Source organism: Heterodontus francisci, chromosome 6 (genome assembly GCF_036365525.1).
Source record: "Heterodontus francisci isolate sHetFra1 chromosome 6, sHetFra1.hap1, whole genome shotgun sequence".
NCBI classification, from domain to species: Eukaryota; Metazoa; Chordata; class Chondrichthyes; order Heterodontiformes; family Heterodontidae; genus Heterodontus; species Heterodontus francisci.
In genome coordinates, this window is record NC_090376.1 from 77,143,926 (window position 1) to 77,170,436 (window position 26,511).

Consider the following 26,511-nt stretch of genomic DNA (forward strand, 5'->3'; position numbering starts at 1 on the left):
GGCCAGAAACCTAATTGATCCACAGAAAGCATTGCAGCAACTCACTAAGGTTACTTCACCAGTATCTCCCTGCCTTGAAACGTCTGTCATCAAGAAAGACTAGAGTAGCAATGTTATGGGAATAACATTACATCCAAGTCACATAGCAACTTTCACTGTAGTCCAGGAAATATTCTGAAATTTCTTTCTAACAGCATTGTGGGAGCACCATTCCCCGAAAACTGCAGCAGTTCATGGAGAAGGCCCATTACCACCTTATGAGGGCAAGCAGGGATACCAATAAATAATACCGTATCAGTATCGCCCACATCCTGAGAACAAATGAAAAGATAGTGAGCATTAGAACATAAGAAATAGGAGCAGGAGTAGGCCATTTGGCCGTTTGAATTTGTTCTGCCCATCAACAAGATGATGGTTGATCTTCTCCTTCAACTCCACCTTCCCACATTATCCCCATATCCCTTAATTCCATTACTACCCAAAAATCTATCGACCACAGTCTTGAATATACTCAACTGCTGAGCATCCACAGCTCTCTGGAGTAGAGAATTCCAAAGATTCATAATCCTTCGAGTGAAGAAATTTATCTTCATCTTAGTCCTAAATGGTTGACCCCTTATTCTGAGACTGTGACGCCATGTTTTAGATTCCCCAGTCAAAAGAAACATTTTCTGAGCATCTACCCTGTCAAGCCCCTTGGGAATTTTATATGTTTCAGTTATATCATCTCTCATTGTTCTAAACTCCAGGGAATACAGGCTTACTCTACTCAATCAGTCCTCATAGGACAATCTTCTCATCCTAGCAACTTGTCTAGTGAACCTTTGTTGCACTCCCTCTAGGGTAAGTATGTCCAGCCTTTGACAGAGTTGACCACACCATACTCCTCCAATGACTCTCCACTGTCATCCAGCTAAGTGGGATTGCTCTCACCTGGTTCCATTCTTATCTATCTAACCGTATCCAGGGACACTTGCAATGGCTTCTATTTCTGCTCCCACAATGTTACCTCTGGTGCCCCCCCACCAAGGATCTACCCTTGGCTCCCTCCTATTTCTTAACTATATGCTGCCCCTCAGTGACATCATCCAAAAGCACAGCATTAGTTTTCACATGTACGATGAGGACACCCCACTACCTCACCACCACCTCTGTCAACTCTTCCACTGTTGCTAAATTATCAGACTGCTTATCCGACATCCAGTACTGGATGAGCAGAAATTTCCTCCAATTAAATATTGGGAAGACTGAACCAGTGCTTTTAATTCCTACTCTAAGCTCCGTTCCCTAGTTACCAACTCCATCCCTTTCTCTGGCACCAGACTGAGACTAGGCCAGTGTGTGCTCAGAACCTTGGTGCCATATTTGACCCCGTGATGAGCTACCGACCAGATATCTGCATCATCATTAAGATAGCATCGTGCAACTTCACCCCTGTCTTGGGCTCACCTGCTGCTGAAACCATCATTCATGTGTTTATTGCTTCTAGATTTGACTATTCCAATGCACTCTTGGCTGGACTCCCATGTTCTACCCTCCATAAACTTGAGGCCATTCAAAACTCTGCTGCTCATGTCTTAACTCGCACCAAGACCCATTCACCTATCAACTCTGTGCTTGCTGACCTACATTGGCTCCCAGTCAAGCAAAGTCTTGATTTTAAAATTCTCATCCTTGTTTTCAGTTCCCTTCACAGCCTCATCCCTCCCTATCTCTGTAATCTTCTCCAGCCCTACAACCCTCAGAGATATCTGTGCTCATCTTGAGCATCCAATTTTAATCTCTGCACCATTGGTCGTGGCGCCATCAGCTGTCTAGGCCCTAAGCTCTGGAATACCCTCCCTACAGCTCTCCACCTCTTTGCCTTGCTTTCCGCCTTTAAGATACTCCTTAACACCTGTCTCTTGGACTAAGCTTTTGGTCATCTGACTTAATATCTCCTTATGTGACTCAGGGTTATTTTTTGTCTTATAATGCTCCTTTGAACGGCCTTGAGATGTTTTATTACGTTAAAGTTATTCAGTAAGGAGACCAAAACTGCATGCAGTACTCCAGCTGTGGATTAACATGCTTAACTTCTGATGAATATCAAACAATGGACAACAGTAGAAATTATGATGAAATAATGAATGTTAGAATGCAAATAACCAAATCACAACTGATGACTCTCTAATTCAATTTCTTTCTATCAGTTTCAAATGACTTCTGACTAGCATATGCATATCAATTTCTCCTCAAATGTGTATGTAATCAATTAACTACAATAAGTATCAATATAGCACTCCAAATCTCTTCCCAGAGAAATAATATTTTAAAAAATCAATATATGGAAGCTAAGCCAAAGTTGGAGATATTAGTTTGGGTGACCAAAGTTGATCAAAGAAGTAGGTTTCAAGGAACATCTTAAAGGAGGAGAAGAAGGTGGTGAGGTGAAGAGATGGAGAGGTTTTGGAATGGAATTTCAGAGCTTGGAGTCCAGACAGCTGCCAGTGAGGGGAATACACGAGAGTCCAGAGTCAGAGAAGCTGAGTTCAAGAATGGGTTGTAGGACTGGAGGCGGTTAGAAAGAAAGAGTAGGGCAAGGCTATGAAGAGAATTAAACCAGTGGTTGTCAAACCTTCTTTGTTGAAGGACACCTTTTAAAATGGATTAGTAATCAAAGATCTCCCCAACATAAATTACAATACCATATAATATTCAAAATACAAAAATGCTGCATGTAAAGAGTGTTTTAATAATGCTTTTAAGAAAACAGCTATTTACTTACAGATCAGTAAGATGGGTATGCCTCACTGCAGAGTTTGTCTATCCTTGGCAGGAGCACGGAGAGAGCAGGAGCCCAGACAGAGCACTAGGGGAACAGGGGAACGACTGAGGCAGCACACCAAAGAGAGAGCAGGTGCATGGGGCGAACAGGGCCTGTAGAAAGCGGGATCCCAGAGAGAGCAGAAGCATGGAGAGTGCAGTAGCCCAAAGAGAGAGAGCAGGAAAATGGGGAAAACCAAGCATAGAGAGAGCAGATGCATGGAGAAAGCACGAGGGGAACAGAAGGAGAGGATGAGCACAGTGGGAGCAGAGCACAGAGATAGCAGGAGTCCTGAGAGAGCAGGAGCATGGGGGAAACAGAGCACGGAGAAAGCAGGAACCCAGAGAGAGCAGGTGCACAGAGATAGCAGGAGCATGGAAAGAGCAGGAACATGGGGGAGCAGTTCTCAGAGAGAGCACTAGAGGAGCAGGGGGAGAGCAGGAGCCCAAGGGGAGCAGAGCACGCCTCCAACCGCTGCTCATTTGCTTTCTGTTGACCACGGCACCCTTGGTAGTCAGCCACCTGTAAGGCCGGCCCTGTATCGCAGATCCCCTGGAAGGTCTTCTTAGATCCCAGTTTGAGAACCAATAATTTGAACACAAGGGTAAGGAGTTTCAGCTGGAGGTTTAGGGAACCAGGAGCCAATGTAGGTCAGTGAGCATAAGGTGATGTGCAAGCTTGACTTTGTGCAGGATAGGATATGGACAGTATAGTTTTGGACATGCTGAAGTTTACTTAAGAGGGAGGTTGGGAGGGGGCCCAGAAGAGCATTGGAATAGTTAAGTATAGAAGTGTCAAAGACATGATGAAGTTTTCAACAGCAGGTGGGCAAAGGGAGGGGAGGAGGCAGGTGATGTTCCAGAAATGTCTTGAGCAGCACAATTATCCAAAACTATAAAGAGAAATGTTGAATATGAGTATCGCTTCAGCTGCAGTAATATCGATGGTAGAATTTTCCACTGAGCGCTCACAGCTCTATTTCTAATATTGGTGTCATAACTTCCCATGAGTTTGGGAGATGCTGACTGATAAGAGGGAATGGTAGTGATACAGTGGTTTTTAGAACAATTTTTTAGTTGACCTGCTTTAAAGATTCGGAACTAATTACTGGTAAAGATACTCTGCACCAAATGCTCCATTCCCAGCATTTTTACTTTCATTCATTCTTAGGTAGTTACCCTGAGAAGGTGGTGATTGGCATTCTTCTTGAAATGTTAAAATCCATGTGGTGAAGGTGCTCCTACCGTACTGTTAGATAAGGAGTTTGATCCAGTAACAATGAAGGAACAGCGATATATGTAAAGGTTAGGATGGTATATGACTTGGATGGGAATTTGAAGGTGATGGTCTAGTTGAGTTTCCAGTGATGCCCAACATGTGATGGTGAGGGGCTCAGTGATGGTAATGCCATTCAATGTCATGGCAAGGTGATTAAGCCCTCTGTTGTTGGAAACAGTCATTGCCTGATCCTTGCATGGCATGATATTAGTTGTTATTTATCAGCCCTGGCTGGATATTGGCCAGGTCTTGCTGCATGAGGTCATGGACTACTTCATAATCTGAAGAATTGTGAAAGGAGCTGAACACTGATATAATTCACATTGAACAACACAAGAATTTAACCAAAAATATATAAAGATAATTCTATTTAGCACTGTCAACTAAATGATAAAAATATAAACATGTCTGCGTTTACACAGAAAACATTATCAAATCATTATTGTGTGACATGGCCTTGTCTAAAAGAGTGATAAATGCAATAATGTTCAAATGTTTATACATTGATAGTAATTTAGAAACTCTTGTGCACAATCAAGAATGATTAACCTATCTCTTGATGAAATTGGCTGAAAAATTAAGACAAGTTTGATCTCTTTGCCTGGTGAACTACCTAAAAAAATCAACTGAGTCCAAAGTGTCAATTCCTGCATCAAGAAAAAAACTTTACTTTTCTTGTTCCTTCCTCCCACAAAACAGACATAAAAATTGTCACAGAGCTCTTCATCATGATGCCCCTCAGAATAATTAGCATGGAAAATTCCTCCACAAATCAAAAATCATAATCCAGAATATAACCTCCCATTCTTTCCAAACATTAGCGAAAGCATGCAGTTGACTCCAGGGCATATAATGGAGTGATTTATAACTTTAACCCCTTAAAGGAACTAAACCAAATCAAGCGTATGTCCCTATAAGTCTCCTTTAAATAAGTTCAGTCCAGACAGATTCCTACAGCCACTTGTTTGGGTCTGAAGACTGAACTAGTCTTCCCTCAAAGAAAGAAAACTAACACCGAATATTCCTATCTTCAGATAGCCTATTTTAAAAATAATTATAGCTAAGTCATAAATATCCCAGATATTATAAGGGTCTGGGAAACTCTCTTCAATAAGTATCTCCTCACTCACGGAGACACAGAGAGTGGATTCTTGTAGTTGCATACATAATGCTACATGAAACGATTTATAAACTTTTGTATATTTATTAAAGAGTTGAACATGCAATACACTTTAAGTGGCTAAGTATACTATAATATCAAAGATTACTAAGAGATATAAAACATAATCTTATTTCTAAAATAGAATCCAAAAGGTCAACCTTTACAATGTTACAACAAAATATCTTAGAATATCCATCAAAATTTAAAGTAAACTTTTACCTTAAATTCCCCGAGTACCATAGGTTGAGAAGCATTGATGAGGACTTCAATACTTCTGCTTTTTTGATTCAAAACTCTCATAGAACATAGAACATAGAACAGTACAGTACAGGCCCTTCGGCCCACAATGTTGTGCCGAACATTTAACCTACTCTAAGATCAAACTAACTACCTACCCTTCATTCTACTATCATCTATGTACCTATCCAAGAGTCGCTTAAATGCCCCTAATGTATCTGCTTCTACTACCACCGCTGGCAGCGCATTCCACGCACCCACCACTCCCTGTGTAAAGAACCTACCTCTGACATCTCCCCGAAACCTTCCTCCAATCACCTTAAAATTATGCCCCCTGGTGATAGCCCTTTCCACCCTGGGAAAAGGTCTCTGACTATCCACTCTATCTATGCCTCTCATCATCTTGTACCCCTCTAGCAAGTCACCTCTCATCCTTCTTCGCTCCAATGAGAAAAGCCCTAGCTCCCTCAATCTTTCTTCGTATGACATGCCCTCCAGTCCAGGCAGCATCCTGGTAAATCTCCTCTGCACCCTCTCTAAAGCTTCCACATCCTTCCTATATTGAGGCGACCAGAACTGAACACAATATTCCAAGTGTGGTCGAACCAGGGCCTTATAGAGCTGCAGCATAACCTCGCGGCTCTTAAACTCAATCCCCCTGTTAATGAAAGCCAACACACCATACGCCTTCTTAACAACCCTATCAACTTGGGTGGCAACTTTGAGCGATCTATGGACATGGACCCCAAGATCCCTCTGTTCCTCCACACTACCAAGAATCCTGTCTTTAAGCCTGTATTCCGCATTCAAATTCAACCTTCCAAAATGAATCACTTCACACTTTTCCAGGTTGAACTCCATCTGCCACTTCTCAGCCCAGCTCTGCATCCTGTCAATGTCCCGTTGCAACCTACCACACTATCCACAACTCCAGCAACCTTCGTGTCATCGGCAAACTTGCTAACCCAGCCTTCCAGTTCCTCATCCAAGTCATTTCTAAAAATCACAAAGAGCAGAGGTCCCAGAACAGATCCTTGTGGAACACCACTGGTCACTGAGCTCCATGCTGAATACTTTCCATCTACTACCACCCTCTGACTTCTATGGGCCAGCCAATTTTCTATCCAGACAGCCAGCTTTCCATGAATCCCATGCCTCCTTACTTTCTGAATGAGCCTACCATGGGGAAACTTATCAAACGCCTTGCTAAAATCCATATACACCACATCCACTGCTCTTCCTTCATCAATGTGTTTTGTCACATCTTCAAAGAATTCAATAAGGCTTGTGAGGCATGACCTGCCCCTCACAAAGCCATGCTGACTGTCTCTAATCAAACCATGCTTTTCCAAATAATCATAAATCCTGTCTCTCAGAATCCTCTCCAATAATTTGCCCACTACCGACGTAAGACTGACTGGTCTATAATTCCCAGGGTTATCCCTATTCCCTTTCTTGAACAAGGGAACAACATTTGCCATCCTCCAATCATCGGCACTACTCCAGTGGACAGTGAAGATGCAAAGATCATCGCCAAAGGCGCAGCAATCTCTTCCCTCACTTCCCATAATATCCTTGGGTATATCCCGTCTGGCCCCGGGGCCTTATCTGTCCTCATATCATTCAAAATTTCCAGCACATCCTCCCTCTTAACCTCAACCTGTTCGAGCATATCAGTCTGTTCCATGCTGTCCTCACAAACGACCAGGTCCCTCTCACTCGTGAATACTGAAGCAAAGTATTCATTTAGGACCTCCCCTACCTCCTCCGACTCCAGGCACAAGTTCACTCCACTATCCCTGATTGGCCCTACCCTCACTCTTGTTCCTCACTTAAGTGTAGAACGCGTTGGGATTTTCCTTAATCCTACCCGCCAAGACATTTTCATGTCCCCTTCTAGCTCTCCTAAGTCCATTCTTCAGTTCCTTCCTGGCTACCTTGTAACCCTCTAGAGCCCTGTCTGATCCTTGCTTCCTCAACCTTAAGTAAGCTTCCTTCTTCCTCTTGACTAGCTGTTCCACATCTCTTGTCATCCAAGGTTCCTTCACCCTACCATCCCTTCCCTGCCTCATCGGGACAAACCTATCCAGCAGTCGCAGCAAGTGCTCCCTAAACAACCTCCACATTTCTGTCGTGCATTTCCCTGAGAACATCTGTTCCCAATTTATGCTCCCCAGTTCCTGCCTAATAGCATTGTAATTCCCCCTCCCCCAATTAAATATTTTCCCATCCCGTCTGCTCCTATCCCTCTCCATGACTATAGTAAAGGTCAGGGAGTTGTGATCACTATCACCGAAATGCTCTCCCACCGTGAGATCTGCCACCTGGCCTGGTTCGTTGCCAAGCATCAAGTCCAACATAGTCTCCCCTCTAGTCGGCCTATCTACATATTGAGTCAGGAAACCTTCCTGGACACACCTGATAAAAACTGCTCCATCCAAACTATTTGCACTAAGGAGGTTCCAATCAATATTAGGGAAGTTGAAGTCACCCATGACAACAACTCTGTTACTTCTGCACCTTTCCAAAATCTGCCTCCCAATCTGTTCCTCCCTGTCTCTGTTGCTATCGGGGGGTCTATAGAAAACTCCCAACAAAGTGACTGCTCCTTTCCTGTTTCTGACTTCCACCCATAATGACTCAGTAGACAAACCCTCCTCGACGATCTCCCTTTCTGCAGCTGTGATACTATCCCTGATTAACAATGCCACTCCCCCACCTCTTTTACCTCCCTCCCTATTCCTTTTGAAACATCTAAACCCCGGAACATCCAGCATCCATTCCTGCCCCTGAGATATCCACGTCTCCGTAATGGCCACAACATCGTAGCTCCAAGTACTGATCCATGCTCTAAGTTCATCACCCTTATTCCTGACACTTCTTGCGTTAAAATAGACACACTTCAACCCATCATACTGGCTGCAACTTTGCCCTGTCAACTGTCTAACCTTCCTCACAGACTCTCTGCACTCTGTATCTGCCTGTTCAACAGCTACCCCATCCACTGATCCGTGGCTCCGGTTCCCATCCCCCTGCCAAACTAGTTTAAACCCTCCCGAAGAGCTCTAGCAAACCTCCCGCCCAGGATATTGGTGCCCCTCCAGTTCAGATGCAACCCGTCCTTCTTGTACAGGTCCCACCTTCCCCAGAAGGTATCCCAATGATCCACATATCTGAATATCATGTTTATACTGTTTCTAATCTATCATCTCATCTTTTAGAATGTAGGTGCTGCCTTTCTGTGTGTGTTTTTCCTCCTTTTGAGATTCATATATGGTAATATCATTAGCTATCATTACCACTTAATGTATTTGCTAGAAATTCCCTCCTCTTGAAGTTGTGAGCTTTTATCTGGTCAAAATGTTTGTAATTGGGTTTACTTGGCATCTGTTTTTGTAAGTATCATTTCATTTTGTAATTTACCATCTGTAATTGTCTTTTTATGGTACCTTGCACCATCCTCTTGAGTCAGTCTGTCTATATCACTTATACTGTCAAGTAATTAAGTTTATAGCTGTCAGTACTGACCTCACATAAGATATCCAAGTGTGTTTCATCTTCTAATTCCATTGTAGCCGAGACCTTGGAAGACCTTGGAATGGACTTTTTAACTTAAGAGGTGTTTCGAGTTCCATTCTATTGTAACAGGGCTGTTTATAGATTTTTAACTCTGCTCTTAAAAGGGGACTTCAGTGAGTCTTGGAAACTGACCATTTATTCAATCTTTAATTCTAAAAGGTATAATGGATTAATTATATCTAAATTCTACCTAATTAAGCCGATAATACCTATGTTTCATCACAACAACGCATGAGGTGGTTTATATTCACCCTACACGGCTTAGGCACTACAATGGCTAACCACACCAGCATACTGGCACCTGATAGGACATCTAGCTCAATCTGTTGACTGGAAAGGTCCTATGTAAAGTAAGTGTGTGCAATCTCAATGCAACTCCTTGCGGGAATGCCAACAGCATAGAACTATCCCGTAATGTGGTGCTAAATTGGTATTCTTATTCAGAAAAGTTGTATTGGATCTAAGACACATTGTTGGGACAGAGCAAAAGCAGCTTTACTCTCCAACTAACCTTGCTTCATCTGGAATGCTCGATGCATAAAATGAGAAAGTATTCTATTTTCCAGTGCAACCATTTATTTGATGAGCACAAAAAACACACCCAAAACCATGAAACTCGAGTCCGTAGAGTCCATTTTGCAGCACTACGAGTGCCATTTTGTCTTCAAAATTGTGCCTGTGTCGGGCACACACACACCTGGTGTTAGTCGCCATTTTGGTGAGGCTGTTAGCACACATACAGGGGGTGTCCACCGCAAGCATGCAGTGTAAGCAGATCAGCATGTAATGCTGATTTGACACCAGAGCTGCCATTTTGGAGCTCAACATTCTAGCCAACACCGTTTCTTTAAACAGCACTGCTGAATATGCATTCAGCAACAAGAAGGACCCCCACACCTATCCCCCACCTGCCACCTACTTTCAGGCTTGTTGCTGATTGATTCCTACTGGCTCTTGCTGTGATTGTAGAAGTTTTTGGTGTTTTCCAGAGTTGTTTAAAGTTGTTGAAGTCTATAGGGAGTGATGTGGCATGTGCTGAAGGACTTTGTCCTGAGTTCAGGAATTCTTCACAAAACATTTGCTGTCAGACATGGGTAGTATGCCTTCCCCTTGGCCAACAGCATTACAGGGAGAATCAGCAGAGGCAACACAGAGCAGGAGAAGCTGCTGGAAGAGGGAGGAGGAGGAGGAGTGGTCAAAAGCTCGCAGCAGTAAGGTAAATCAGCCTAGGATATTCAGGTAGCAATTCTCCTACCTGAAACTCAGCGAGAAACAATGACTGGAATTTTACCTGAAGCAAGCAAGTCCCGCTGCCAGGACCAAAAGCGGGTGTTGTGGTTGCGTGGGCGGGAGTATGGAGTTGCGATCATGATATTCTCATGGCCGGCAGGTGGGGGGGAGCCAGATTCAAAAGCCTTCTAAGGGAGGTGAAAGGATGGTAAAAGCAGTAGTGGGGCCAATTAGGGACCTAAAAGGGGATTTACACATGAGGCAAAAGGGCATGGCTGAGGTACTAAATTAGTACTTTGCATCTGTCTTTACCAAGGAAGAAGATGCTGCCCAGGTCATAGTGAAAGAGGAGGTAGTTGAGAAACTGGATGGGCTAAAAATTGATAAAGAGGAGCTATTAGATCTGTTGGCTGTACTTAAAATTGATAAGTCACCAAGACCGGATGAAATGCATCCAAAGGTACCGAGGGAAGTAAGGGTGGAAATTGCGGAGGCACTGACCATAATCTTCCAATCCTCCTTAGATACAGGGGTGGTGCCAGAGGACTGGAGAATTGCAAATATTACACTCTTGATTAAAAAAAAGGGTGTAAGGACAAGTTCAGCAACTACAGGCCAGTCAGTTTAACCTCAGTGGTGGACAAGCTTTTAGAAAAAATAACTTGGGACAACATTAACAGTCACTTGGACAAATGTGGATTAAGTAAGGAAAGTCAGCACAGATTTGTAAAGGGCAATTCAAAACTAACGTGCTTGAGTTTTTTGATGAGGTAACAGAGAGGGTTAATGATGGTAATATGGTTGATGTGGTGTACATGGACTTCCAAAAGACATTTGATAAAGTGTCACATCACAGGCTTGTCAACAAAGTTAGAGCCCACAGAATAAAAGAGACAGTAGTCACATGGATACTAAAATTGGCTGTGTGTCAGGAAACAGAAAGTAGTTGTGTACAGTTGTTTTTCAGACTGGAGGACAGTATATAGTGGGAATCGCCAGAGATCCGTATTAGGACCACTGCTGTTCTTGATCTATATTAATGACCTAGACTTATGTGTGCAGGGGACAATTTCAAAATTTGCAGATGACACAAAACTTGGAAGTATTGTGAACTGTAAGGAAGATAGTGATAAACTTCAAGAGACATAGAGAGGGTGGTGGAAAGGGCAGACATGTGGCAGATGAAATTTAATGCAGAGAAGTGTGAAGTGATACATTTTGGTCGAAAGAACGAAGAAAGGCAATATAAAATAAAAGGGATGCAGGAACAGAAATCATGCACAAATCGTAGAAGGTGGCAGGGCAGGTTGAGAAAGCAGTTAATAAGGCAAACGAGATCCTGGGTTTTATATATAGATACATGGAATACAAAAGCAAGGAAGGTATGGCGAACCGTTATAAAACACTGGTTCGGCCTCAACTAGAGTATTGTGCCCAATTCTGGATATCACACTTTAAGAAGGATATGAAGGCATTGGCGAGGGTGCAGAAAAGATGTACAAGAATGGCTCTGGGGATTAAGGACTTCAGTTACATGATTAGGTTGGAGAAGCTAGGCTTGTTCTCCTTAGAGAAGAGAAGGTTGAGAGGAGATTTAATAGAGGTGTTCAAAATCATGAGGGGTCTGACAGAGCAGATAGGGAGAAATTATTTTCATTGGTGGAAGGGTTGAGAATCAGAGGACACCAATTTAAAGTGATTGGCAAAAGAACCAGAGACGACATGATGGAAAGCGTTTTTATGCAGCAAGTGTTTAGGATCTGGAATGCAGTGCCTGAGAGTGTGGTGGAGTCAAATTCATGGCTTTCACAAGAAAAGATTTGCAGGGCTACAGGGGAAAGGCAGGGGAAGCTAGATTTGATCATATTATGGCCTCTAGTAGATCAGCCGCCGATGCTAAGCTAACTGGATCTTCAGTTCTCTGGCTTATCACTTTCTCCATTTTTGAATGGAGGTGTTACATTGATAGTTCCATTTCATAGTATCTGGCACAATTTCCACGATGTTTAGAAAGAAAAATCACTTGTGAAGAAATGCCCTTAACGCACAATAAAAGTCAAAGTGGAACAATTAGCAATGTAAATTCTATTCCCCGCTGCATTTATTCAAAAAAACTTGAAACTGATTTTTCTCACTGATAAACCTTGAAACAGGAGATGAAGGAGACAAAAAGAGGTTGGAGGCCCTGAAGCCTGATTTCCTCTCCCTTTATGTTGCCTTGAGATTTTTGGAGCTTCTTAGGAGTGAAGGTGGTGGGCAGGGTTGGTGGGTTGGGGGGGCGGGGGGGGGGGGGTGGGTGGGGGGGAGGTGTAGTGATGGGGCCTGCACCTGTGTAGGCACGCGCAGGCAAAGGGTAATCATAGGAAATGAGTTGTGAGGAGTGGGATGCCACAGCCACCTCATTTTTCTCCAGGTTTTCTTGAAGTTCACCTAAACAAAGGGATGGTAGAAGTTGGCTGTTGACTTTGCAACCAGGGTCCCTCAGATCAGAGAAGCATTAGGCAATGGAATATTGAAATGGTCCATGCAACCTTTTTTGCTGTCTCCTCAGTTTTTTCGGGCCTGCAGGCCACCTGACTGTTGTTTTTGGACACCAGCAAGAATCCCCTGAAGCTGGCAGCCTCTCATGCTGTACTCTTGTCAATAGTTCTACATACTAGGCGTACCACTGGAGGAACACCAAGGGTTGGATAGTGACCTGATTACAGAAATCTAGGTGGTTTTAAAACACTGAAGGCAGAGTGCACTTCAGAAAATCATCTCCCATTTCTATAAGTACATACAATTAAAAATGTTTCTAATGCATTGTCATGAAAACCCTATAGGCCAAATATTAATTTCATCAGTTGGAACCTTACATTCGACTTTTACTGGAAATTCTTACAAGTAACTTTTTAAAAAATTAAACTGGCAGCCAAGATGGCCACTGCAATTTACATTTGAAAAACCAAAAGATCAGACTGGAGACGACATGACTGACTCAATTTAGCAACTTAACAACGGGGTGCTCTCTGATTAAATTACCTGGAATGGCCTTACCAGCACGGTTGTCAGGGGCCATCTACACACATGGACTTTGAAAGAGCCAACCCCCTCCAAGTGTGATTGAACAGCTTGAGGTGTAGCACCTTGAATCTCAGAGAAGATTCCAGAAAGACCTTGTTGAAACAACAAAGGGGCTTGATAATATAATGTGACTGCCTGCACAGCTCTGGAGAGACTGTAAACTTTATCACACAGAAAGCAAAAAGGAGTAGCTGAAAAGCCATCAATGAGGCAGCTCTCTCTCTCTCCCTCTCTCCCAGTAAAGATCAAGAGAAGACCCGGCTGCAACTGGTTGGTAAAGCCCCTCAAGCCGACATACTGCCACAGCCAGCAACTAAGGGACAAGATAGAACCCTTCTTCTGCCTTGAGGAGCCCTGAGAAAAGCAAGCCCACCACCATGCACATGGCCCAGCTAGGACTTCAGGAATCTGAGGAGGTGAAAATTTAAAACTGTATTTAAATTCCATTGATTCCGGACTCTACTCCAACCACCAAAGCTGATTTCCTGCTGAAATCTATTTGTGTGTGTGTGACTCTCCTGTGAATGTGTGCATGACTGTGAAAAGTATTTGAAGTAATTTTAACCAGTTTAGAGTGTTCACAGAATCATTGTTACAGACAGAAGGGGGCCATTCGGCCCATCGTGTCCGCACTGGCTCTCTGAAAAAGCAGTTCTCTCAGTCCCATTCCCCTGCCTTCTCCCCAGAGCCCTGAACATTCTTCATTTTCATATAACTGTCTAATTCCCTTTTGAATGCTTCAATTGAAGCTGCCTCCACCATACAAAGAACAAAGAACAAAGAACAGTACAGCACAGGAACAGGCCATTCGGCCCTCCAAGCCTGCGCCGATCTTGATGCCTGCTGAAACTAACACCTTCTGCACTTCCAGGGCCCATATCCCTCTATTCCCTTCCAAATATTCATATATTTGTCAAGATGGCTCTTAAACGTCGCTGTCGTATCTGCTTCCACCACCTCCCCTGGCAGCAAGTTCCAGGCACTCATCACCCTCTGTGTAAAAAACTTGCCTCGCACATCCCCTCTAAACTTTGCCCCTCTCACCTTAAACTTATGTCCCCTAGTAACTGACTCTTCCACCCTGGGAAAAAGCTTCTGACTATCCACTCTGTCCATGCCGCTCATAACTTTGTAAACCTCTATCATGTTGCCCCTCCACCTCCGTCGTTCCAGTGAAAATAATCCGAGTTTTTCCAACCTCTCCTCATAGCTAATGCCCACCAGACCAGGCAACATCCTGGTAAACCTCCTCTGTACCCTCTCCAAAGCCTCCACGTCCTTCTGGTAGTGTGGCGACCATAATTGCACGCAATATTCTAAGTGTGGCCTAACTAAGGTTCTGTACAGCTGCAACATGACTTGCCAATTTTTATACTCTATGCCCCGACCGATGAAGGCAAGCATGCCGTATACCTTCCTGACTACCTTATCCACCTGCGTTGCCACTTTCAGTGACCTGTGGACCTGTACGCCCAGATCTCTCTGCCTGTCAATACTCCTAAGGGTTCTGCCATTTACTGTATACCTCCCACCTGCATTAGACCTTCCAAAATGCATTACCTCACATTTGTCCGGATTAAACTCCATCTGCCATTTTTCCGCCCAAGTCTCCAACCGATCTATATCCTGCTGTATCCTCTGACAATCCTCATCATTATCCGCAACACCACCAACCTTTGTGTCGTCCGCAAACTTACTAATCAGACCAGCTACATTTTCCTCCAAATCATTTATATATACTACAAAGAGCAAAGGTCCCAGCACTGATCCCTGCGGAACACCACTCGTCACATCCCTCCATTCAGAAAAACACCCATCCACTGTTACCCTCTGTCTTCTGTGACTGAACCAGTTCTGTATCCATCTTGCCAGCTCACCTCTGATCCCGTGTGACTTCACCTTTTGTACCAGTCTGCCATGCGGGACCTTGTCAAAGGCTTTACTAAAGTCCATATAGACAACATCCACCGCCCTTCCCTCATCAATCATCTTCGTCACTTCCTCAAAAAACTCAATCAAATTAGTGAGACACGACCTCCCCTTCACAAAACCATGCTGTCTCTCGCTAATAAATTCGTTTGTTTCCAAATGGGAGTAAATCCTGTCCCGAAGAATCCTCTCCAATAGTTTCCCTACCACTGACGTAAGGCTCACCGGCCTATAATTTCCTGGATTATCCTTACCACCCTTCTTAAACAAAGGAACAACATTGGCTATTCTCCAGTCCTCTGGGACCTCACCTGTAGCCAATGAGGATGCAAAGATTTCTGTCAAGGCCCCAGCAATTTCTTCCCTTGCCTCCCTCAGTATTCTAGGGTAGATCCCATCAGGCCCTGGGGACTTATCTACCTTAATGCTTTGCAAGACACCCAACACCTCCTCCTTTTTGATAATGAGATGACTGAGACTATCTGCACTCCCTTCCCTTGGCTCATCATCCACCAAGTCCTTCTCCCTGGTGAATACTGATGCAAAGTACTCATTTAGCACCTCACCCATTTCCTCTGGCTCCACACATAGATTCCCATCTCTGTCCTTGAGAGGGCCAACCCTTTCCCTGGTTACCCTCTTGCTCTTTATATATGTATAAAAAGCCTTGGGATTTTCCTTAATCCTGTTTGCCAATGACTTTTCATGACCCCTTTTAGCCCTCCTAACTCCTTGCTTAAGTTCCTTCCTACTGTCTTTATATTCCTCAAGTGCTTCATCTGTTCCTAGCCTTCCAGCCCTTACAAATGCTTCCTTTTTCTTTTTGACTAGGCTCACAATATCCCGTGTTATCCAAGCTTCCCGAAACTTGCCAAACTTGTCTTTCTTCCTCACAGGAACATGCTGGTCCTGGATTCTAATCAGCTGACCATGTTCTCAGGCAACGCATCCAGACCTTCACCACTTGCTGCATGAAAAAGTTTTTCCTCGTGTCACTTTTGCTTCTCTTACCAAATACTTTAAATCTGTGCCCTCTTGTTCTCGATCCTTTCACAAGTGGGAACAGTTTCTCTCTATCTACTCTGTCCTGACTCCTCATGATTTTGACGACCTCTAGCAAATCACCTCTCAGCCTTGTCTTCTCCAAAGAAAACAGTCTTAACTTCTCCAAGCTATCTTCATAACTGAAATTCTTCATCCCTGGAACCATTCTCGCGAATCTTTTCTGCATTCTCTCCAATGCCCTCACGTCTTTCCTCAAGTGCGGCGCCCAGATTTGGATGCAATACTACAGCTGAGGCTGAACCAGTGTCTTATACAAGTCCAACATAACTTCCTTGCTCTTGTACTCTATGTCACTATTAATAAAGCCCAGGATACTCTATGCATTATTAACTGCTCTCTCAACCTGTCCTGTCACTTGCAATGACTTATGCCTATATACACCTAGTCCCTCTGCTCCTGCACCCCATTTAGATTTGTGCCCTTTATTCTACATTGTCTCTCCACGTTCTTCCTACCAAAGTGAATCACCTCACATTTCTCTGCATTGAACTTCACCTGCCATCATCTGTCCATTCCAACAACTTGTCTATGTCCTTTTGAAGTTTTACACTATCCTCCTCACAGTTTACAATGCTTCCAAGTTTCGTATCATCTGCAAACTTTGAAATGGTGCCCTGTACACCAAGGTCTCGGTCATTAATATATCTCAGGAAAAGCAAGGGTCCCAATACTGATCCTTGGGGAACTCCACTACAAATCTTCCTCCAGCCCGAAAAACATCCATTAACCATTACTCTTTGTTTCCTGTCACTCAGCCATTTTTGGATCCATGTTGCTACCATCCCTTTTATTCCATGAGCTACAAGTTTGGTCACAAGTCTGCTGTGTGGCACTGTATAAAATGCCTTTTGAAAGTCCATGTACACCACATCAACAGCATTGCCCTCATCAACCCTCTCTGTCACCTACTCAAAAGACTCCAGCAAGTTAGTTAAACATGATTTTCCCTTAAAAAATCCATGCTGTCTTTCCTTAATTAACTCTCATTTGTCCATGTGACAATTGATTTTGTCCCAAATTATTTTTTCTGTAAGTTTTCCCACCACTGAAGTTAAACTGACTGGCCTGTAGTTGCTGGGCTTATCTTTACACCCTTTTTGAACAAGGGTTTAATGTTTACAATTCTCCAGTCCTCTGGCACTACCCCTGGGTCTAAGGAAGACAGAAAGATTATGGCCAGTGCCTCTGCAATTTCCACCCTCACTTCCCTCAGTATCCTTGGATGCATCTTATCCGGCCTTGGTGCTTTATCCACTTTAAGTTCAGACAGCCTATCTAGTACTTGCTCTTTAACAATTTTAAACCTCTCTAATGTCTGACTTACCTCCTCTTTCAAAATTGCCTGAGTTGCATCTTCTTCCTTGGTAAAGACAGATGCGAAGTATTCATTTAACACCTCAGCTATGCCCTCTGTAAATCCCCTTTCTGGTCTCTAATCAGCCCCACTCCTTCTTTCACCACTCTTTTACTATTTATATGCCTATAGAAAACTTTGGGATTTTGTTTAATGCTAGCTGCCAGTCTCTCCTCATGCTGTATCTTTGCTTCTCTTATTTGCTTTTTAAGAACATAAGAACTAGGAGCAGGAGGAGGCAATTCAGCCACTCGAGCCTGCTCCGCCATTCAATACAATCATGGCTGACCTCATCTCGGCCTCAACTCCACTTTCCTGCCCATTCTCCATAACCCTTCAACCCATTACTAATTAAAAATCAGTCTATCCCCTCCTTAAATTTACTCAGTGTCCCGGCATCCACTGCAATCTGGAGTAGTGAATTCCACAGACTCATGACCTTTTGAGAGAAGTAATTTCTCCTCATCTCAGTTTTAAATCTGCTACCTCTTATCCTAAAACTATGACCTCTCGTTCTAGATTGCCCCACAAGAAGAAACATCCTCTCTATGTCTACTTTGTCAATCCCCTTAATCATCTTATATACATCAATTAGATCTCTCATTCTTCAAAACTCTGGAGAGTAAAGGCCTAAACTGCTCAATCTCTCCACATAAGACAAACCCCTCATCTCTGGAATCAATCTAGTGAACCTCCTCTGAACTGCTTCCAGCACAACAACATTCCTCCTCAAGTAAGGGGATCAAAACTGTACGCAATACTCCAGGTGCAGTCTCAGTAATGCCTTGTACAGTTGCAGCAACACTTCCCTACTTTTATACTCTATTCCTTTAGCAATAAGTGCCAAAATTCCATTTGCCTTCCTTATTACCTGCTGTATCTGCATACTAGTTTTCAGTGAATCATGCACGAGGACACCCAGATCTCTCTGCAGCGAAGCACTCTGAAGTTTCTCTCAATTTAGACAATAATTTGCCTTTCTATTCTTCCATCCAAAATGGATAACCACACACTTATCCACGTTAAACTCCATCTGCAAAATTTTGGCCCATTCACCTAACCTATCCATATCCATTTGTAAATTTCTTATTTCTTTATTGCGACTTACTATCCCACCTATTTTAGTGTCATCTGCAAATTTGGCTACAATACCTTCTATCCCTACATCCAAGTCACTAATATAGATTGTAAATGGTTGGGGCCCAAGGACCGAACCCTGTGGCACCCCACTAGTTACATCTTGCCAACCAGAAAAAGACCCATTTATCTCGACTCTCTGTTTTCTGTTGGTTAGCCAATCCTCTATCCAAGCTAATAAATTGCCCTTAACCCCATGTGATCTTACCTTGTGTGTTAACCTTTTGTGCGGCACCTTATCAAATGCTTTTTGGAAGTCCAGATATATTACAACTACAGGATCCCCATTATCCACTTTGCTTGTTACAGCTTTGAAGAACTCTAGCAAATTAGTCAAACACGATTTACCCTTCATAAAACCATGCTAACTCTGATAGATTGCATTTTGACTTCCTAAATGTCCTGTTATTACTTCCTTAATAATGGATTCTAACAATTTCCCGACGACAGATGTTAAACTAACTGGTATTTAGTTTCCTACTTTCTGCCTCTCTCCCTTTTTGAATAAGGGTGTTATATTACCTTTTTTCCAATCCACTGGAACCTTTTCCGCATCCAGGAAATTTTGGAATATTATAACCAATGGATCAACTATCTCCGCTGCCACTTCCTTTAAGACACTAGGATGTAGGCCATCAGGCCCTGGGGACTTGTCTGCCTTCAATCCCAATAGTTTGCTCACTACTTTTTCCCGAGTGATGATGATTGTTCTAAGTCTCTCCCTTTCTATAACCTCTGCATTTCCTGTTACTATTGGGATGGTACTGGTGTCCTCCACTGTGAAAACTGAGGCAAAATACTGATTTAGTGTCTCCGCCATTTCTGTGTACCCCTCTATTAACTCCCCTGTCTCATCCTCCAAAGGATCAACATTCACTTTAGCTACTCTCTTCCCTTTTATATACTTATAGAAGCTTTTGCTATCCATTTTTATATTTTGCGCAAGTTTTCTTTCATAATTTACCTTTGCTCTTTTTATTACTTTTTTAATAACCCTTTGTTGATCTTTAAAAGTTTCCCAATCTTCCAGCCGACCACTCGCCTTTGCAATATGGTATGCCATAGTTTTTGTCTTTCTGTTATCCTTAACTTCCTTGCTTAGCCATGGATGTTTTATCCCCCTCTTAGAATCTTTCTTCCTCTCTGGAATATATTTTAGTTGGGAGGAAATGAATATCTCCTTAAACATCAGCCACTGCTCATCAACTGTCCTACCTTTTAGTCTTCCTGCCCAGTCCACTAGGGCCAAATCTGTCCTCATGCCTATGTAATTACCTTTGTTTAACTCCAGAACGCTAGTGTGGGCTCAAGTTTCTCGCCCTCAAACTGAATTTGAAATTCTAGCATGCTATGATCACTTTTTCCTAGAGGATCCTTAACTATGAGATCATTAATCAATCCCACCTCATTACACAATACCAAATCTAGAATAGCCTGCCCCATGGTTGGTTCCACAACATCTTTCTTTGGCCTCCTTATCTCGAGAGACAATGGATACGCGCCTGGAGGTGATCAGTGGTTTGTGAAGCAGCGCCTGGAGTGGCTATAAAGGCCAATTCTAGAGTGACAGGCTCTTCCACAGGTGCTGCAGAGAAATTTGTTTGTCGGGGCTGTTGCACAGTTGGCTCTCCCCTTGCGCCTCTGTCTTTTTTCCTGCCAACTACTAAGTCTCTTCGACTCGCCACATTTTAGCCCCGTCTTTATGGCATATTGCTTCAAAAACAATCTCTGATACATTCAATGAACTCTCCCTCGAGGCTACCCCTGCCAATTTGATTAATCCAGTCTATATGCATATTAAAATCACCCATGATTATTGCCGTACCTTTCTTACAAGCCCCCAGTATTTCCTGGTTTATACTGTGCCCCACTGTGGAACTACTGTTTGGGGACCTATAGATTACTTCCGCCAGGGACTTCTTTCCCTTGCTACTTCTTATTTCTACCCAGCCTCCTTTCTTGTTGGACTCGCAACATACTTTTGTCGAAAATTTTCCTGAACACACTCTAGGAACTCTTGCCCTTCACTGCCCTTTAGACTATTATTATCCCAGTCAATGTTCGGATAATTAAAGTCCCCTTTAAAACTACCCCATAATTTTTGCACCTCTCTGTAATTTCCTTGAAAATTTGTTCCACCACATCCTTCCCACCAGTTGGTGGCCTATAGACAACAACGAGCAATGTAACTGTTCCTTTTTTGTTCCTTAGCCTGTAGCCAAATTGATTCTGTCTTCGACCCCTCTGGGACATCCTTTTTCTCCATCACTGCAATGCTCTCCTTAATCAATACTGCCACCCCACCCCCTTTTTTCCCTTTCCCATCTTTCCTGAACACCTTGTATCCAGGAATACTTAACACCCAGTCCCGCCCTTCTTTGAGCCAGGTCTCTGTTGTAGCCACAACATCATATTTCCACAAGGCAATCTGCTCCTGTACCTCGCCAGTCTTATTAACCGCACTCAGTGCATTCACACACATGCACTTTAACCCTGATTCAGACTTTATTACTTTGTCCCTTACTCTGACCCCACCTAATAATGTACTATTCCCCTACTCTCGTGCTATCGATCTCCCCCAGTATTCTGTGCACCTTGGTATTCCTCTCCTTGCTTGCTCCTGGTTCCCACACCCCTGACTAGTTACCAGTTTCTCTTCCCTCCAATCTGAGCTCCCTCTCAGGTTCCCACCCCCCTGACAATTTAGTTTAAACTCTCCCCAACAGCACTAGCAAATCTCCCTGCAAGGATATTCATCCCAGTTCTGCTAAGATGGAATCCATCCATCTTGTACAGGTCCCACCTGCGCTAGAACTGGTCCCAATGTTTCAGAAGTCTGATGCCCTTCCTCCTACACCAGTTCTCCAGCCACGTATTCAATCACTCAATACTCCTATTCCTATGCTCACTTGCACATGGGACTGGGAGTAAGCCTGAGATTACTACTTTTGAGGTCCTGCTTTTTAATCTCCTTCCTAGCTCCCTAAAATCTGCTTTCAGGACCTCATCCCCCTTCTTACTTATGTCATTGGTACCAATGTGAACCACGACCTCTGGCTGTTCACCCTCCCCCAGAAGAATGTCCTGCAGCCTTTCCATGACGTCCTTGACCATGGCACCAAGAAGCAATACACCATCCTGGAGTCACGTTTAATGCCGCAGAAATTCCTGTCTGTTCCTCTCATTAATGTATCCCCTATCACTACTGCTTTTCCTCTTCCTCCCCTCCTGTGCAGCTGAGCCATCTGTGGAGCCACAACCTTGGCTTTGACTGCGCTCCTCTGAGGAACCATCGCCCTCATCAGTATCCAAAATGGAAAACTGATTAGCAAGTGAATCATATCAGGGGACTCCTGCACTACTTGCCTGGTCCTCTAAGACTGCCTGGTGGTCACCCATTCCCTATTTGCCTGCATGCTCCTCATCTGTGGTATGACCACCTCCCTAAACGTGCTATCCACATAGTCCTCTGCCTTGTGGATGCACAACAGTGACTCCAGCCGCCGCTCAAGTTCTGAAACCCAGAGCTCAAGCTTCTGCAGCAGGTGACACTTACTGCAGATGTGTTTGTCTAGGGCACATGGTGCATCCATGACTTCCCACATGCCACAGGCTGCACATTCCACTCGGCAGAGCTGCCCTGCCATACCTTAACTTTACAGACTATGTATTATAAGTAGAATAGCTTCCCAGGTTCTCACCAAACAGCTCCTTCCACTGCACCGAAGCAAGAACCAAATACTGGAGGATTAAAAAAGTAGAAAAAAAAAGAAAAATGGAGCACCTCCGCCCCCTTCACCAAACTCGCCATCCACCAAACTTGAATCTCCACATTTAGCTTATAATCTGCACACCGTGAATCTAATAGACCTTACCAATGATAATAAAGCTTTGCCAATACTAATAAACCTCACTACTATTAGTAAACCTCACAAATACTGATATACCCTAATAATATTTAAAACAGCTTATGTATTAAATTGACCCAATTTGAACTCATGCTCTCCCTATCGGTCTCTCTCACTCTATATTATAAATTATAAAATCCGTTTTAGTTTTTCACCTATATACTAATGAATCGATCAAGTCTTATTCTATATTTGATTTAAATTAAATTAAATTAAAAACTTACCTGTATACTCACCCCAGCGGCTCTCTGTGTCCTTGCTCTCACTGTTGATTGTGATGTCACTCTGACGTCACTTTTCGATTTTTTCCCCTGCCCCGCTCCCGCTGTGCCCTCTCTCGGTCTGTCTCTCTCCAGCATCCGACTCTGTCCCTTTTGGCGCGCTTTTTAAACCTCTGCTCTCGCTGTGCTCTCTCTCGGTTTCTCTCCGGTTAAGTGTAATAAACTTACATCTTTCTTGTTTAATCTCAAGAAAACCTGTCAGATAGGTTCTTTTGCAATTACATTAGAGAAACAGGAGCAGGTGCTCACTAAGGTGGTACGTTCAATCACTGTGTTAAAAAATTATAAACTCTGTTACAGTCAAACCAGAGAAGGGGCAAAAGGGGAGCCTGAGACCCCCTCCTCACCTGGCTGTAACAAGCATCCTTTATAGGAATATCACATTCTGCCATGTTTATAACTGGGCTGATACAGAATAAAGAAGCACAGGGTAAAGGAGGGGATCATATCATCTAAGGTTTGCATTCTTGTTGATGAAAATTTATCATACTTTCTAAAAATAAATGTCTCTACATCATGAAACTCAAAAGTGAAAAATTGAAAGTTAGTTTTGACATTTATTTTTGGGAATTAACTTTCTGACTTCATGCTTCCAGACACAGAGATCAGAAATATCGAAATATCAACATTTTGTTCCCTTTTTTTGGTGGAAAGTCATATGCAGCAAAGACCCACATATTCTTTAAACACATTCCTGTGGGTGATGCTCCCTATACGGAGTGCGATCTAGAGAAATTAAAATAACAGTGAACAATTTAGATTTTAGAAATTTCCAGGCAAGGCAGGTCATTCAAAAACTGAACTATCTGTTTTTTTGAAAAAAGGTGGCAGCCCTAGCCTTTTCCTTGAAGATGATATCACTTGGTGTGTTGTCTGTGTACCAAAGGCTACTCTAAGCATATTCAGCAGTACATTTCAAGGTCTAAAGTCTGCTAGGGTGTAGATGTTGTAACCTTTAGATCTTATAATCAGTAACCTGCACCCAGGACTACTCTGGTTAGAAATATAAAAAGTTTTATTGGCAATATAAATACTTTAAGAAACCTAGGCTGACTGTATTGCTTCTTCTAGTTGACAAATAAACAAATTGATTTATTCTTTGTTACAATTGTTACGAACAGGCGAGAAAGAGGTCTAGGGTTCCCTTTCAGCCTTCACCTGGTCTTACTGTAACAGGGTTTTATTTTTAAACACACTGTGTTTTAGCTCCCCCTTGGTGAATCCTTGTTCACCGCTTTCCAATTATAAGGCAAAGAAATGAGCACAAACAGGCTTTCTTAGGTTTAAAGAAGAAAGGTGAAATGTGATTAAACTTAAACTCTAATTTGGTTGACGCCTATGGATACACGATGCGCTTATGCTAGCATGCATACGAGATACACACATGCAAGTAGAGACAGAAAAGAGCAAAGGAAAAATAAAGTGGAAAGGTTTGAGGCAATATCTGAAGAGTTTTGTTCATGGTCTTCGAGCTCACTGTAGAGTCCTTGTTTGTAGGTGGATCTTGCTTTCTGTTGGGGCCTAGTATTCTTCTTAAACCTTGTTCACTGTAGGAGACTTTTCTCCCTTGGGGTTCATGCGTCTTCTGTCGGTTTTTGGAGTTCCCTGAGAAAGAGATGGGAGCAGACAGGCAGGCAGGAGAGGAGATCTGCTTCAGTCCAGGAGCCTTCTGCTTTCTGCCAGTTCAAACACTGTCTCTAGAATTTAAAACTCCACAAATTGGCCAGCAGGATAGTCACGTGACCGACAGGTTTGACAAGGTCTATTCCGTGTATTGGATTGGAGCAGAGGACAGCTCCTTTGTTCCAACACTGTGTTCTAATATGCAAAAATGTCTTTCCAGCCAGGGGCCTGGAAACCCCTTGTATCAGGCCTTCTCTTCTTCCTAGCAACAATTTGAAATTTTATGTCCATGTGGCAAAATTAATGTGCCTCATTCTTGGCAGATGGGGGCCTGCATGACACCTGCACACCCAGGGGAATGAAATGATGAAATGCAATTTGAGGAAAGGCACATTTCATTAAAAAGGATGAGAGAAAAGATATGATATAGAAAACCATGCATTTCGCTCATTCATTCCCATTCATTCATGAATCCTAAAACTTACTAACACTGTCTTTTCTTGGTGCAGTGCTGCTTTAATTTCCCCTTTTTGGAATCCCAGTAAGCATGTGGTTCTTTAGGGAAGTTTTTCTTGAGTTTGCCCATTGCCATGACAGCCTCGCGTCTTTGTTCCTGTTGAGATCTGCAAAGGATGGGGGAGTTAGATTTAATTAGCTCTAAATTGGAATTTTTTTTCCAAGAGAGTCAGTAGTGGGCAGGTCTATCCAGAACTCTCTTTCAGTGCTTTGCTAAGTCATGCAAAGGCTTTTGACTTCAGGGGATGGGTGGTTCTCTTTTTCTCTGACTGTGGGGGAGAATTCTTTGTTAATCTCCCCTTCGTTCTCTGGGACACTCCTGCCTGCAGGTATGTGTGCAGACTCTACTGCACTCCCCTGTGGCACTTTGACTAGGTGAGACATCACCAAAGGCTTCCTCTGCCCCCTAGAGGTCTTTCTTTGTCCCTGCCGGTTCCTGTAAATGCAGTTAGCAACTCTGGTGGGGGGCTTCTAGTGTCTGCATTTACATAGGAGGATGTGGGGTCTAACCTTTCACATTTTTCGGGGTTGGCTGACTGGACAGTACTGGTTTTCATCCGGGATTTCTCTCGGACTTCCTTTAACCTGCCTTCTTGTTCACTTTTTCCTTTCCCTGTCTAAACTTTTGCTTGTCCCCTTTTGTTCTCGGCGGGGGGTCCCTTACAGTTCACCAGCTCTCTCCTGGAGGGTCCTCCTAACACTGTTATAGGACTTAGGGGTGCAGGTTTCACTGTAGGTTGGGGCTTCCCCTCAACCTGGCACATGTGTCAACTTCTGCAGTACTCCACTACATCTTTGTGGAGTTTAGGCCAGTCAAACTGCTGTCTTATACTGGTTTTACTCTTTTGTATACCGATATGTACAGGCACTGTAGTCTCGTGGGCCCTTCTTAATATTTCAATCCCGTACTTCTGTGGCACCACTAACTGGTGAACCACTGTCCACTCCTTGCTCTCAGGTCTGTGAGGAGAAATCCATTTCCTCATCAGTACCTCATTCTTTAAATAGTAGCAATCAGGGACTCTTTCTGCTTCACTTTCAGACTGGGAAGCCTATGCTAATTCATGCAATACTGGGTCGGTTTGCTGGGCCTCAGCTAGGGAAAATCCATTTAATTCATTCCCTGGGTCTCCTAACTTTCCAGAGAAAATCTCAGACAGGCAGACCGCATGGTCATCTGCCTACAGTGCCAATGCAGTCTCCTCTGGGGGAGCTGGTTTGATCATGGCCTGACCCACTACACATTCAGGGAAGCTCCTGCCACTGCCCTGTCTCTCTGACCTCCTGCGGTCTTTCTTTCACTACTGGGGAGGCTACCACCATCACCCCCACCAGATCAT